The following is a 14,934-nucleotide window of genomic DNA, read 5'->3' as shown; positions in this document are numbered from 1 at the left end:
TAAGAAGAGTCATAACTGACCTTGTTTGAAGTTGGAGGTGTCCTTTCAACAGTTTTACAGACGTCTCTTTTACAATGGTGGTTTATGGGGAAAATGCTTTTTTGGGCCGCAGGGGGATTTTTCGCTGCAATACCGCAAGTGACCACCTGGGAAAAATTGGCTGCAAGGCTGAGTGGCGGCGCCCTATCCAGCTCTTATTATACATCCATGGTGTCACTGTGCAGAGCTATTGTATATAAACGGACGTCATGGCAGCGCCCCAAAAGTGAAGCCAGACTATCTCGATCGCCCCCTAGTGGCTGGATGCAGTACAGGTCATAAGTCCCGCCCCCTCTATGTTAGCGGATGGGACATGAGCCAAACTAAATAATCAAAGTACACATCAAATAAAGATGGTTTCTGTCATTTTAGGTCACTCTTATCATGCTGATGTTTGTCCAAGTGCTCATTTTTCTGATTCATTTCTTTTTAACGAGTTATTTGATGATATAAAAAGGGAGTGTGACATCATGATTGACAGCTGTGACAGCTGCTCTCAAACCTCCATCAGGCCCGACTCCACTGCGCAGACTCTGGCTACAAATGACGTTGTACAAGCAAAATGGCCGCTCCCGGAAACAAGATATTTTGGGTTCACTTCTGCATAGTGGCAGGAAGTGGAGGTGCAGCGTCCATATTTATATACAGTCAATGTGTAGAGTTTGTTTTCACATTCATCTACTTACATTTACATTAAATCTCAGTTGAAGGCGTGTACCTACGAGCATGATCTGTGACATCACAACTAGATTGGAGCCAATCGTGGTTCAATATGCAACTTACACAAGTGTGATGTGGCAGCTCTAGAAATCACCTTCACATATAATTAAACTGTTTTCCCAGTTATGTTGCGTTGGCATAACATAATCGCTGCCTGGATTATGTTCACAGTGTTTTCAAATGATTGCATGGGGGGTGAACAAGATGCAGGGCTGTGCTAGCAGAGACCCAGGTTCACATCCTGAGTCCTGTGTGTGTTCAGGTTTAGACAACAAAAGCCAACAAGTCCTCCAAATGAAACTCCAGATCGACACACAGAAGCGTTTTCTAATCTGGTGCCACTATCGGCAATAATCATCAAGACGACATCATCTGTCTGTTACAGATCACTGTCAAACAATAATGATGTTTTATGATGTGACAACGCTGTGGTTCAGGGCTGGTTAGGTTTAGAGAAAGATCATGGTTTGGATTAAAATGATCACTTTTTTAAGGTTTGAGAAAGATGTGGTGGGTTAAAGTTACAACTTCCTTAAAATTAGACCACCTTCATCCTCATGGCAACAATAATAACCACAGGGTTGAGGTTAGGGGACGATCGCGGTTGGAAACAGGAAATGAACAGCGTCTCCTGTGACAAAGTCCACTGTTGGGTTAAAGCCTCCATCCAGCCTCCTGGAGAATGAGGAAATCTGTCACATATACGTCATCTGAACTGCACCACTGCTCCGCCTCACAGTTACTACAGTCATTCAAACTAACTATAGGTCGTTTTTGGACGACTGACATTATGACCTGTTGTGTTGTTTTTGTTGAGAGGACAGACTCACAGAAGCACTTTGGTTCAGGTTAGTGAAAGATGTTGCTGTGGCTTAAATGTTCATCAACATGTTGAGTTTCACATCACTGCAGACTTTATTCTGTATTAAACAGAGACCAGGATCTTTCTCTGACTTTAACCAAGTGCAGAGTCTGAACACAAACACTTTCATATTACTGTAGTTTCTACTAGCGAGATCAGATATTTTAATGGAAAAAAACAACCAGGTACATTTGTGAACATTTCACTCATACATTCAATATCAACATTTTTGCCAAATACTTGCCAGATGTGTTAATTAACAACATTTTCTCATCATGTCAAAAGAAAACATGATTCAGCGGCGTTACATTTCCAGGAAAACATTCTTGCTGTTGCAATTTAGTCAAAAATGAACAGAATTTCTTAGAAAACAGAGCATGATGTGGAAACCTGAAGCCTCCAGTGCACAAACACTGAGACATCTGGTATCCAGCAGGACAACTGTAGAAATCAACAATATTTACAGATTCAGAAATTCTGGATGTTTACATGAAGGAGAAGGAGGAGATGATGTTTGAAGGATTTTAACAAGTTCATTAGACTTTCTTTTGTGGACAATCTATATTAGACACATATTATATATTGAAAGCAGAGGATATTTATAAGCAAAGGATTTCAGTACGTCTTCCAGCACTGCAGTTAACTGATTAGATTTTTGCTAAATTGATATCAGATGATAATAGGACAGAATGATGACAGTTCCTGTTCACAGCATCACACCTAAAAGAAGGCTGACGAGCAGTAAACAAGAAGGAAAAAGCATCATAAATATTGTTGGAGCTCAACAACACACAGATCTACTTTTTGTGGACGTTCTCTAAATATATTATTTGTATTATAGTCAAACACATTACTGATTACATTTAGGCTGATTAGACATTATTCACAGCGCTTCCTGTTTGTGTCGCTGTGGGATGACAGGAGGCCGTCGAGGTCTCTGGCATCAAGCCTCAACCTGAACTGAACTCACACCAATTCTCACCCAGACGCACATATTTACACTTTCATCATCAGCTCTGATTTACGGTGGAAATGACAAACAGCTGCAGTGAAGACGACATCAGGACGACACACAGACAATTCTGGAGAAACTTGAAGCATCTTTGAAAAATAATATTCAGATCTTCTGGATCTTACTCTGATCTAGAAGATCCGGATCTTACAGAGCTGCACCGATTAGTCAATTAATAGATAAGTCAGTCAACAGAAGATCATCAGCAACTATTTTGATAATCTTCTTTTTTCAACAAAAATGGCCAATATTTGCTGGTTTGATGGCTGAAATGTGATTTTTTTTTTCATGCATATCTTTGTCATATATGATAGTAAACTGATTATCTTTAAATTTGGGACTGTGGATCAAATAAAACACGACATTTAATCGGCAGATTAATCAATAATGTAAATGATGCAGCCCTGTGCTAATATATCACATCTGCAAAGTGAAACTTATTGATCAGCAGTTCTGCTGCTCATCAGTCTTCAGTTCTGTCTCGATGTGTTTTGTTTTATTTTTCTTACTTTACATTGAACTATATGTTTTATTTAGGATTATCTGTCTTTAATTCTGCTCACATTTGGTTGTAAATGACAATAGAGTCTATTTTGAACTTTGACTTTGATTAAGTGCCTCCACTTGTACAAATAATAATATAACATTATATCATATTATGTCATCATATTAATAATATTAAAAATAGATATAAACTGCAAACAAACTAATAAAAGAAGATTAAGAGTCTAAGGCCGTGCGAGCAGCTCTGTGAGGCAACAACAGTCAGGTGTCCATATGAGCATAAGAGGTTTACCTCGCTGTAATCATTCCTCCTGTTCATACTGGACATTAAAAGATCCTTCAAATGTGCTTTCAATGCATTTAAAAGTCTCTGTGAAGCTTATATGAGGCTTCAGCAGTCTGAGTTAGTCATATCAAGTGGATATCTGACACATTTACAGTCTTTTTAGCATCAAATTCCCTCTTTGTGTTTCCTCAGACAGTGTTTCCCTGTTGAGCTGCAGGTGGAAGTATAGTAACAAAAAGAGGAACTTTGGCACTAAAAAGACTGTAACGTTGAAAGATATCTACTTGATTTGACTCATTTGGACGCTGAAGCTTCATATTAGCTTCAGATAAACTTTTAAATACATTTGTGCACAGAAGGAGGACTGTGGTTTTTGTCCTCCATCACTTCCATTGTAAGGTCATTATGAAGGGATCCTCTACTGGTCAGTATGAACAGGAGGAATGATTACAGCAAGAAAAACAGGTTTCAATGTTCATTTGGGCTCCTGACTGTTGTTTTAACTTGAAAAACTGTGAACGTGTCCTTTAACAACAGTGGTCCTTTGAGCTAAATGCTAACATGCTGATGCTAAGCAGGTATAATGTTTACCAGTTGGTGCGAGGTACCTCCTCTGATGCACTGGGACTCATCTTCAGTCATGTGACCGGGGTCATCAGGTCTTTCACCCTTGCCCAAGTGACCCAGTCAGGGTTGATCCGGCTCTGTCTTGCGTCCCAGCAGCAGTTCCCCCTTCTTAATCCGCACTCACCGTGTGGCTTTCTCTGCAGCTTCAGTGACTGATGTTATTGCTGCTCCTTTTATTCTCAGTAGCGTGAGCACTTTGCACAGGGAGCGAACTCACATGACATTGATTCTGTCCTCACTTCTGTCTACTTGGCAGAACTCCTCTGACTTTACCCAGTGGTGAAATGTAACTAAGCACATTTACACAAATACACCTCTGCGGTCTTAAACTGAGGATTGTAGAACATAAGGCTGCTGCGCGCATTAAGAGTCTGGATCACGCAATGTCACATCATTATGTAAATACAAATGATGGCTCGGCCTCTACCCTGAAATTCTGGAAATTCTGCACCCCTTGCTGTTACGCAGAGAAAGCTACTGCATTTACACAACTGAAACATGTGGATTAAATGAGGAAATTAATCTAATAAGTTTTATAGTTGTTATGATATATATAGTATATACTGTATACTTTATGTACTGTGATAATATGGCATTGGATGTAAACAACATCCAGAACCTGTCCGTCCAATCAGAGACAGGGATTAGCTGAGTGTAGGTAAACACCACCACGGCCTCTTCTTACTCTGATGTTAGTTACTGCACTTTAAACTCTTTCATGCCTCAGATCTCATCTGTCCAGATCCTACAGTTAAGAGATTTCCATTTTCTTCAGCTTTATACTTCTACTCCGCCACATTTCAGAGGGAAATACTGCACTTTTATCTGGCAGCTAAAGTTACTAATTTACAAACAAAATATTGGGTTCATTTATAAAATACTATAAGTTTTTACATATTAAACCAGTAGCTTGTGTGCATTTATATAATGGCTACTACTACTACTGTACTTCTGGGACCTAGTCGTATAATGCAGCACCATCAAGGAGGCGTCTGATTGGTCCCAGATTTATTCAGCAGCACGACAAGGAGCCCAAACATCCAGCCAGAGTCATAAAGATCTATCTTCAGCTACAAGAAGAACAAGGAGTCCTGCAACAGATGGTCTCTGATCTCAACATCATGGAGTCGGTCTGACAGAGGCAGCTGAGACGCCTGAAAAACTGTGTGCAGGTGAACCGAGGAGAACTGCTGCTGTTTTAAAGGCAAAGCTGCTCACAGTAAATATTGATTTACTTTAGCTTTCTGCTGTTTACTGAACTTTGGATCAAGTTAACTGATCAATAAAAACTATTTACAGCATTTTACTTTCAGTGACCAAAACTTTTACTGTAGATAAAATACTCTACTTTGAATAATAACGTGTGTCTGATATGTTTTTTTCACAAAAAAAAGTACAAATATCACGTTGAAATCTTTCAAACATCATCTCCACCTTCTCCTTCACGAAAAAATCCAGAATCTCTGAATCTGTAAATATTGTTGATTTTTAAAGTTTTCCTGCTGGACACCAGATGTCTCCTCCTTCACTGTAAAGTTCATTCTCAGTGTTTGTGCACTGGAGGCTTCAAGTTTCCACATCACACTTGTGTAAGCTGCATACTGGACCAGGACTGGCTTCAAACTAGTTGTGATGTCATAGGTCCTGCAGGTACGTCCAGGTGTTAAAGTGAGCTCAGAGAAACTTTGAAAACAAACTCTGCACAGAGAACAACATCCAACTGAAGGAACAAGAAGAAAAACTACCACCAGAGAATGATTGAACAGATAAGAGGAACAAAAATACATGGATGACAAATTAAAAGATGTTTTAAGTTCTAAACTCTCTTTTTGTCCATTCAGCCCGTTCAGCGCCTGGTCCGGATGACGTGACTCTAATCTGAAGACAGAGAGCGTTACAGTCGCCTGTGAGGTCACACAGCGAGGTGAAGTCATTAAAAAGGTGCTCAGAGGCCGTTTGCCTCGACACAACCATCCACACACTGCTGACACTTCACAGGGTTTCTGCAGGATTCAACAAATTACATATAAGATGTTTTTATACCACATAGAAAACAGAAGAATGATGGAAAACCAGTGGAGACAATAAGGCCTACAATTATGACCTTCAGATCACATTTTATCAGCACTTTCAGCTGTATTTAACAATATGTCCATGTAATGTAATTAATCATTTAACATGACCTGGACCTAGATAAGTAAGAAAATTTGACACAATGGATAATATAACAAGCTTTTAAAATACAACACATTGTTAAAGATGAAACCAGTGGTTTCCAACCTTTTTGTCTTTTGACGTCTTTCAAAAAGCAGTGTGTAGTCGGGGTCACATTTCACATGTCTATGAGTTGTTAACAGCTCCACCAAATAGTGATTTTTCCCTCTAAACTTCTCACATGCTTTCATTTCAATAAATGTTCAAATGATCCAATATTTCAGCAAAAATCAAAGATTAGAGAAAAAGTCCAAAAACTGAAAACAGATTTGTGTATCAGAACTTTGTTTTTTCTTCTTTCCTCTCCCATTAATCATCTCACCACCCCTCAGATTTATCTGCTGACCCTTTGGAGGGGCCCCGACCCCTAGGTTGGGAACCACTGGACTAAACTAGCTAACTTTATATAAAGTAGTTGAAACTAGCTCCACCTCCAGCAGCTACAACAGTAACATGCTGCTCTAACACTGATGCTTCACTATTAATAATCTAATGATGTCATATATAATAATATATCAGTCAGAGGGACCAAACCACTACTTTTACTGCAATACTTTAACTACATCAAACTCATAATACTTATGTACTTTTACTGCAATACTTAAACTACATCAAGCTCATAATACTTATGTACTTTTACTGCAATACTTTAACTACATCAAGCTCATAATATACAATAATTTGATCATTTTGTTACAGTTAGTATTATTCAGGGCAACCTGTACATGCTCGTCCCACAATTAGCATCAATTGCTGCCTTCCAGCGATGTATGTCTAGAGCAACATCTGATCATCACACTGTCTTCATAGCTTCTAACATGCATGTTTTTTTCTTCCTTTGACAAGATATTTCACATTAGTAATTTAGAATTGTTTTTTTAGTCGTATTTGTGACCGCGCATCTTCAAAGTGGGACTTCATGGCGCATCCGTGAACGCAACACGTCAGCAGCAGAAGACATGTTTTATGAAATTACACATTTGCACCTATTTGTTCTCTTGGTTATGATTTGCGTTTGATAATTTTCCTCAAAATCCGATAATTTTAAGCCTCTTGCACAATAACATTTCCCATCTGGCAACGCTGTCACCAAAGCAGCAGGACCAGACAGGGTTTCAGGCTGCACCCCGAAGACACGTGCTGACCAACCAGCAGGGGCGTTCACCAGCATCTTTAACCTCTACCTACAACAGGCTGTAGTCCCACCTGTCTTAAATCCACCACCATCGTCCCTGTGCCCAAAAAGACAGCAGTTACAATCCTTAATGACTATCGCCCAGTTGCCCTTACACCAGTTGTTATGAAATGCTTTGAGGGGCCTGTAGTCTCTCACAGCAAGGCCAGCACCCCTACTGATCTGGACAACCACCAGTTTGCTTATAGAAGAAACAGATCTACAGAGGATGCAATCACTTCATACAGCCCACATATGTCAGGATGCTTCTCGCTGACTTTAGCTCTGCTTTAAATATTATAATCCCCCATAAACTGGTGTACAAACTCAACAACCTGGGATAGCCACTTCACTCTGCTTATGGATTATGGACATCCTCACTAACAGACCACAAAACGTCAAAATGGGCAACTACACATCCTGAATGTGTAGGCTCAGTCCAGCCCTCTTCACGCTCTTCACCCATGACTGCAGGTCCAACATCTGGTCGAGTGGTGAACACCATAAAAACCAAGGAGATCATGGAGTCGGTCTGACTCCATGACTTTAGGAGATCCAAAAAGACCACACCTCCCCCTCTCCACATAAATGGTGAGCAGTTGGAGAATGTCAATGACATCAAATTCCTGGGAATCCATATGACAAAAGGGCTCTCATGGTGCCTTAACACCTCCCACCTAGTGAAGAAAGCTCAACAGAGGTTCTCAGCTCCTAGTAAACTTTTGGAGAAGCACCAAAGAGGGTATCCTCTGCTGCTGTTCATGGTGTGGTATCCCAGTTGCACCACCGAGAACCAGAAGGACTTGGTCCAGGTGTAAAAACATCACAGAAGATTTTGGAAACTGTGCTTTCAAACCAGGACACAATGTATGCTAGCTGTCTAACATCAGTAAGGACTCAACCCTCCCAGGTCACAGTCTGTTTGTCTCCTTGCCATCGGGGAAGAGATACAGAGTCATCAAAGCCTGAACTAACAGACTGAAGAACAACTTCCTCCGCAGAGCTGTAGCCTCCATCACCCCCCACCCTCCCATAGCTGCTCAGGACTGATGGCTGAAGACTGTAAATATTACCAAGTTAGCCCCCCACCTCCCACCCTCAACAGCTGCTAATGCACTCCAACATTTTATTACATACAACACATATTAAATCTGTAATATGAAATCTTCAAAATCTTCATACGACATTGTATCAGTGTTGTAATAACAAAATACCTAATTCATCGTACAAATCACTATTACACTGCACTGTTACGGTTCAGCTGCCATGCATAAGTTCCTTTTATGTATTATATACAGATAGAGGACACTATTTCTATGCTCACATGTTTCAACATAGAGAAATGAGATAGAGATAGTGAACATGGATAAAACAAAAATTAAAAGAACCACATACACAGAAAATGCAATAAATATAGTAGTTACCCGGATGTAACTCCAGTTATATGAGCATGTGTGTGACCCTCTGACGGGCTTCGCTATTGGTTTACCCTAAAGATCTTTGCACTCAGCGCCCAACCGTGCATCTAATGTTGCAGAAGAATTCTCTGGTGGTGGAGAGTGCAACGAATGGTCCAAGCCGTGGAACGAATACGACAAGGAGGACAAACGTCATGTCCACAAGGAGGAAGACCTTGCTTCCCTCTTCAAAGACGACGACCCGCCGGCAGCCCACCGTTATCACCTCGATGACCTGCCCGGCCTGGCACTGTTCACCTCAGCCACCATCAGGATGGCGACCCCGCTGCCACCACAGCCGCCCTCCGAAGCTCCTACTGAGGATTTCACCACAGGCCTCCCTGCCCAGCCACACGGGAAGCCTCAGCCTCATGTCATCATTCCCAAGACGGCGCCCATCTTTGGCTACGTGCAACGTGAGTGGGCCGCTCCGCCATCTGCTAAGCCCCAAAGAGTTTTCAATCATTCATTTCAATCAACACCTTGAGTCTTTTCAGTAAATAGACAGTATTCTGAAGGGACACATCTTCCCCTATTTTACCTTATGTATTATTATAATACTTATAGTTTTTGCATCTCTATATAGATATAATTTGATTTATGGGTAGTTTTCCACATTTTTATTCCTCTTCTTGCTCTATCTTTACTGTATGTGACCTAATTTCCCTCCACGGATCAATAGTTTAATCTTATCTTACTTGAGTAAATATACTGTCGACCTCTGCTCTCCAGGCCTCTCAAAATCCTTCAAATGAAATGATTTACAAGGGAAAAATCAATACACAGCATATATAATTTGGTGTCCTGGAGCCTCAGATTGAGAACCGCTTTGATCTAGTTGCCTGTCGTGAATGTTTTTGGCCACTAGATGGTGCCAATGAGACTTTAGCTCAGTTTATAAATGCATGTGTGGGTTAAAGTACAGTGTTACCATTCTGTGTAATGTAACTGTGTAGGTTTGGTATTCCCGCTGTTTACCATGAACCCCCCCCCCTCCCCCCAACACACACACACACACACACACATAAAGGCCATCCTGTATCAAAGGAGCGTTTTGATGTTGGTGTGTGTGTGTGTGTGTGTGTGTGTGTGTGTGTGTGTGTGTGTGTGTGCGCGTGTGTGCGTGTGTGTGTGTGTGTGGAGGGGGTTTTGAAGGCGTTTCCATACCGTAGAAGTGAAAAGCTTTTTTCCTCCGGTGTAAAATCTGAGGTGGACTCAGGTTAGAAAGCTGCAGGAGAAGAAAATTTAAGATTTTAAAGGGATAATGCACAAAGTTTAGATTGAAATAATATTAAAGGAACATTACAGAGGTATCAGAGATGCAATAAAACACAATAAAGTGCAGTAAAATCTGTATAAATAGAATCTCTGCTGGATTATTTAGGATTTAACTGAACTTAAATACATTTTTTCGATAAAGTTAACTGTGTTTTCATGAATAAGACACGTTTTCAGTTGTAGTTTTGGAAGTATTTCACATTTTTCAGAACTAAAAAGCTGCATCTAAATGTGACACAGATGTTCACACAAACACACATGTTCAGTGTGTGTTTGCAGTTGACCTTTCCACTCGGAGTGAATTTTCAGCCACATGTTGAAATGTTTTAATAATTTAAAAGTGCTGCTGTTTTGTTTCTTTCGGTGTGAGTGTGTGTGTGTGTGTGTGTGTGTGTGTGTGTGTCAGTGTGTGTGAGTGTGTGTGTGTGTGAGAGTGTGTGTGTGTGAGTCTTGGAGTGGCTGCGGCTCGGCTGTGAAAGCGACTGTAATGTAAATGCTGCATGTGAATGTGAAGCTGCAGACAAAGACAGAGCTGCTTTTGTTCTTCCATGACAGAAAAGGCCTCTGCAGCTCCTGAAATGGCGGCTGGTGGAGGTGGTGGTGGTGGTGGTGGTGATGATGGTGGTGGTGGTGGTGGTGGTGTTGGGGGGGGGGCAGGCAGGCTAAGCGGGAAGGATGGAAAGCCTGGAGTGGAACCGGAGCTCAGGCTGGATCTGGATTCAGCTTTTTTCCACTGTCTAATACGCTAATTTATCATCCTGAGAGACGCAGATATCCTGTTTTACACACGTTTGACAGCTTTATTCAACCCCGAACTGTGAAGAGAGTTGCATTAAACTGCTGAGTTTGACTGAAATCAGAAATGAAAATGAAAGTATCCGACTGTGACTCACTCTGATGATAGTTAACAGCAGCCATGATGGGACAGAGCTCTGTAAACTCACACAAAGACACACTGTCACTGCATACAGTAGCATTTTTATTATACATTAACATTTTCAGGCTGAATATCAAGTAAATTAATTTCTTTTCATGAGAAATCTGCACATTTCTAAATAGATTTAATAACTTTGTGCACATTTCTGTTTAATTCAACTTGTTTTACAGATTTTCTTCAATCCTTCTTTATTTTTTTTCTATTTAATTGTTTGATCTGAAGCTTTTATTGTGTCAAAACTGGAGCTCAAGATACTTCAATTTCCATTGAGCTTGTTGCGTACCACAGAGGATGAATCCTAATGATTTTGATGACTGTCTGAGCTCCACTGTCAGATCAAACTTTATATTTTTATCCTTGCTACTGATAAAAAAGAGATTTTCACGGTGATATATTCGTTTCATTGTTTTTCTTTAAGAGGGACGATGCAGAGGAGGTTAAAAGCTCTTTTTCATTTCATTTGCTGCCGTATGTCGTTGGTTTTTACTTTGATCTCTGCTTCGAGGTCAAAGGTCGATAATACGATATATCTTTGTTGGAGTCAGCAGTGCTGGCTGCTGCTCAGCTTTTACACTCGGAGTTGGATTCCGCAGCTTTTTAATGTCACAAGAAATAAGATTTAGATCAAAAAGTCGTAGATATGAAAGTGAAACATGCTGTAAAAAGCACAGATAAATCAGGCAGCATCAGGACTAAACTGTTCCCTCTGAGTAATGAGGAAATAAAACGTCACTTCAGATTCATAAACTCTCCCGCAGAACTCATCATGTTTTGCCATAATTAATATATATAGTAGATATACTGCAGTGTCTAATGTGGGAGTGTGATGTATGAGGTTGTTCTGGGACATTCAGTGAAGGTAATCTGATATTTCTGATTCTTGAGTTTAAAACAACACATGAGACAGTGAGGAAGTACATTTACTGAAGTACTTGTACTTTACTTGAGTATTTCCATCTGATGCTACTTTATACTCATAATACTACATTTCAGAGGGAAATGTTGTACTTTCTACTCTACACTACATTTATTTGACAGCTTTAGTTACTTTTCAGATTAAAATTTTACATTAAATAAGACATAATAAGCTTATAAAATACAAACAATTAAGTTCAAGATTAAACCATTAGTTTAATCAGTTTGGCGTCTTACCATTGTGTGTATTGATCAATAAACCAAAATTTGTTGGCTGATTTTCTGCAAAAAGTACATTTACTTTTAATACTTTAAGTAAATTTAGCTGAGAATACTTCTGTACTTTTATTTAAGTAGGATGTTAAATGCAGTAATTTTACTTGTAATGGAGTATTTTTACATTGCGGTATTGCTACTTTTACTGAAGTAAAGGATCTGAGTATTTCTTCCACCACAATGGAAGGAAGATTATATATCTATATATATTTTGGCTGCTATACAGCCTGTTTATACAGATCGAGGTGAGACGTCACCTGTTGGTTGACCAGAAGCTTCCACATATAGAGTGCAGGACGTTGCCTTTCACGCTCTGGAAACACGACCCGCTACATCAGACCCAAGCTAACGCTAGCCACTCCCCGCTACCTCAGACCCAAGCTAACGCTAGCCACTCCCCGCTACCTCAGACCCAAGCTAACGCTAGCCACTCCCTGCTACATCAGACTCAAGCTAACGCTAGCCACTCCCCGCTACCTCAGACCCAAGCTAACGCTAGCCACTCCCTGCTACATCAGACTCAAGCTAACGCTAGTCACTCCCCACTACCTCAGACCCAAGCTAACGCTAGCTTACTGGGAACACCGAGTGCTGAATTAAGAGATTGAGCACATGATGACTCACTGAAAACAATGACCGACTAAGTATTTCTAGAGAGAAGTTGAGGCTTTTTGAATGGGAGTCGGTTGGAGCAGCTAGCGGCCGCCAGGTTGTTTCTTATTGTCCTTGAAGGAGATGCGTTTTCATAAACTGTAAATTGTCGGGTTGCCTGTAAAGGTGAATATTCAGGGATCAATAACCAAAGATAGCTTAAGGCCCCATTTTGCTGCGAAAGAAGTGTGCAGCGTCTGAAAGCTTCTTTCCGATGTTGGAAATCTGGTGCAAAGGTGCTAAATGTAATATTTACAAAGGTAGCTTAATTTTTAAACAAATTTATAGAAAACCTGCAAAAGAAAAATGTAGTGAATGTTTGTTTCTGTCCACTGCTGTTGTGTGAATATTAGCAGATAAACTAATTCTCCAGTCGGTGCCGTTAAACCGTTGCAGAGGAAGAAGAACACAACGAAACGATAGAAAACGTGATGGAAATATGACGTTTCTGTTTGTTTCATGTATTGACGAGAGGAAGGTTACAGGCTCCTCATCATCGCTCCACACAGATCTGATGTTTTCAGCTCTTCAACAACTACTTTTACAGCTCAGATAAGAAAGAAAAACTCCAATTTCCTGCGTTTCCACTCAGATTTTTGATGAGTAAATTGCAAAATGTGCATAAAAAAGGAGGATGGACGACCACGCCCTCTTCAGGCAGTGATTGGTCGGGTGTTCGGAGGAGGGAAAGTGAGCGTTTTCTTTTTTTTTTCTAATTCTTCACACAAATATTTCTGTCACTTGTCACATGAGCAACTGATGTCAACACCAGGAGAAACTGCTGCGTTATCCACACACATGTACAGTCATCACAAACTGGCTCAGAGTCAGCAACAAAAAGGGGAATTGCATATAAATAAAGTCTCTAAAATTACATTTACTGTCAACTTAAGATCAAATATAATAGTAGGCTAATGTTAGTCAGTTAGTCAGCTAGGCCACCATCTGGCTGGTGGAGGTCTGGGAGGAGAACGAGAGAAAGAGATTAACATGGAAACACTGTAGACTGAGGTCTAAACTAACCAGGTGCAGCTAGTCTCCTGACGCCCTCTCTAACCCCGCCCACCGGCTCGACCTCACAAGCAGAAGGCAGCACACAATTCATACTGTGGAGACAACAAAGACGAAATGAACCTTTAAGAGCCCCAAACAGCCTGTAGGTCGAAGGCCTGGTGGTTTACTTTGAGGAAATGAAAGATTTTTGCAATGAACCTGCAACTGCAAAAAAGAAATCAGTTTGACATTCACTTCTAATTCTTCCCTTTTGGAGACATTTCACATTCAGTTTTATCTTTATTTATAGTTTCTGTTCAGTTTCTTTTTTGTTTGGTTTTTGCAGAAGTTCAAGTCAGACATGGTTTTCATTTTGCTGCACAAGTGAACAATGTGTTTGTTTCATGATCAGATTTTGTACTAAAGTTGAAGTACAACGTTTCATTCACAACTTCCCTTCAGAAAAAAAGCTAAAAATAAGATCCAGCAGGAAGATAAAGTGAAATGTTTCGAGTGAAAGTTATAATTCTTAGATTCAAAATGTCTGTTACTGTCAGACAAAAACCTCCTATGTGCTGCATGTCGTCACCGTAACAGGAAAACCTCTTATCTCCAATTTTGGGAATTTCCCTGCTTTGAAATTAGTAGATGATGGAAAAACAATGTGGAAAACAGGAGAACAATGAAGACAAGAAAAGAGAAGGAAAGATAATGTTTTTAATTATAAATGATTACATCTCATGTTGCTAGAGGTGGAAGAAGTACTCAGATACTTTACTTAAGTAAAAGTACCAATACTGCAATGTAAAAATACTCCAATACAAGTAAAAGTTCATGCATGAAACAGTAAAAGTACATAAGTATTATGAGCTTGATGTAGTTAAAGTATTGCAGTAAAAGTACATAAGTATTATGAGCTTGATGTAGTTAAAGTATTGCAGTAAAAGTACATAAGTATTATGAGCTTGATGTAGTTAAAGTATTGCAGT

At 40.1% G+C, this 14,934-nt stretch overlaps 1 long non-coding RNA gene across 1 annotated transcript; it reads right to left on the bottom strand.

Annotated features, from left to right (window-relative positions):
- Nucleotides 1-5,617: 5,617 nt before the first annotated feature.
- Nucleotides 5,618-12,663, bottom strand: LOC122993981. Its single transcript, XR_006406479.1, has 3 exons — nucleotides 12,559-12,663; nucleotides 10,063-10,123; nucleotides 5,618-6,053 (listed from the first exon to the last, which is right to left on the bottom strand). It is a non-coding gene; the product is annotated as an uncharacterized LOC122993981 (long non-coding RNA).
- Between the last annotated feature and the right edge of the window lie 2,271 nt (nucleotides 12,664-14,934).

The sequence above is a fragment of the Thunnus albacares genome, chromosome 12, assembly GCF_914725855.1.
Source record: "Thunnus albacares chromosome 12, fThuAlb1.1, whole genome shotgun sequence".
Classification (NCBI taxonomy): Eukaryota; Metazoa; Chordata; class Actinopteri; order Scombriformes; family Scombridae; genus Thunnus; species Thunnus albacares.
The sequence above is the reverse complement of the archived record's forward strand: the minus strand, read 5'-3'. Positions and strand labels throughout refer to the sequence as shown.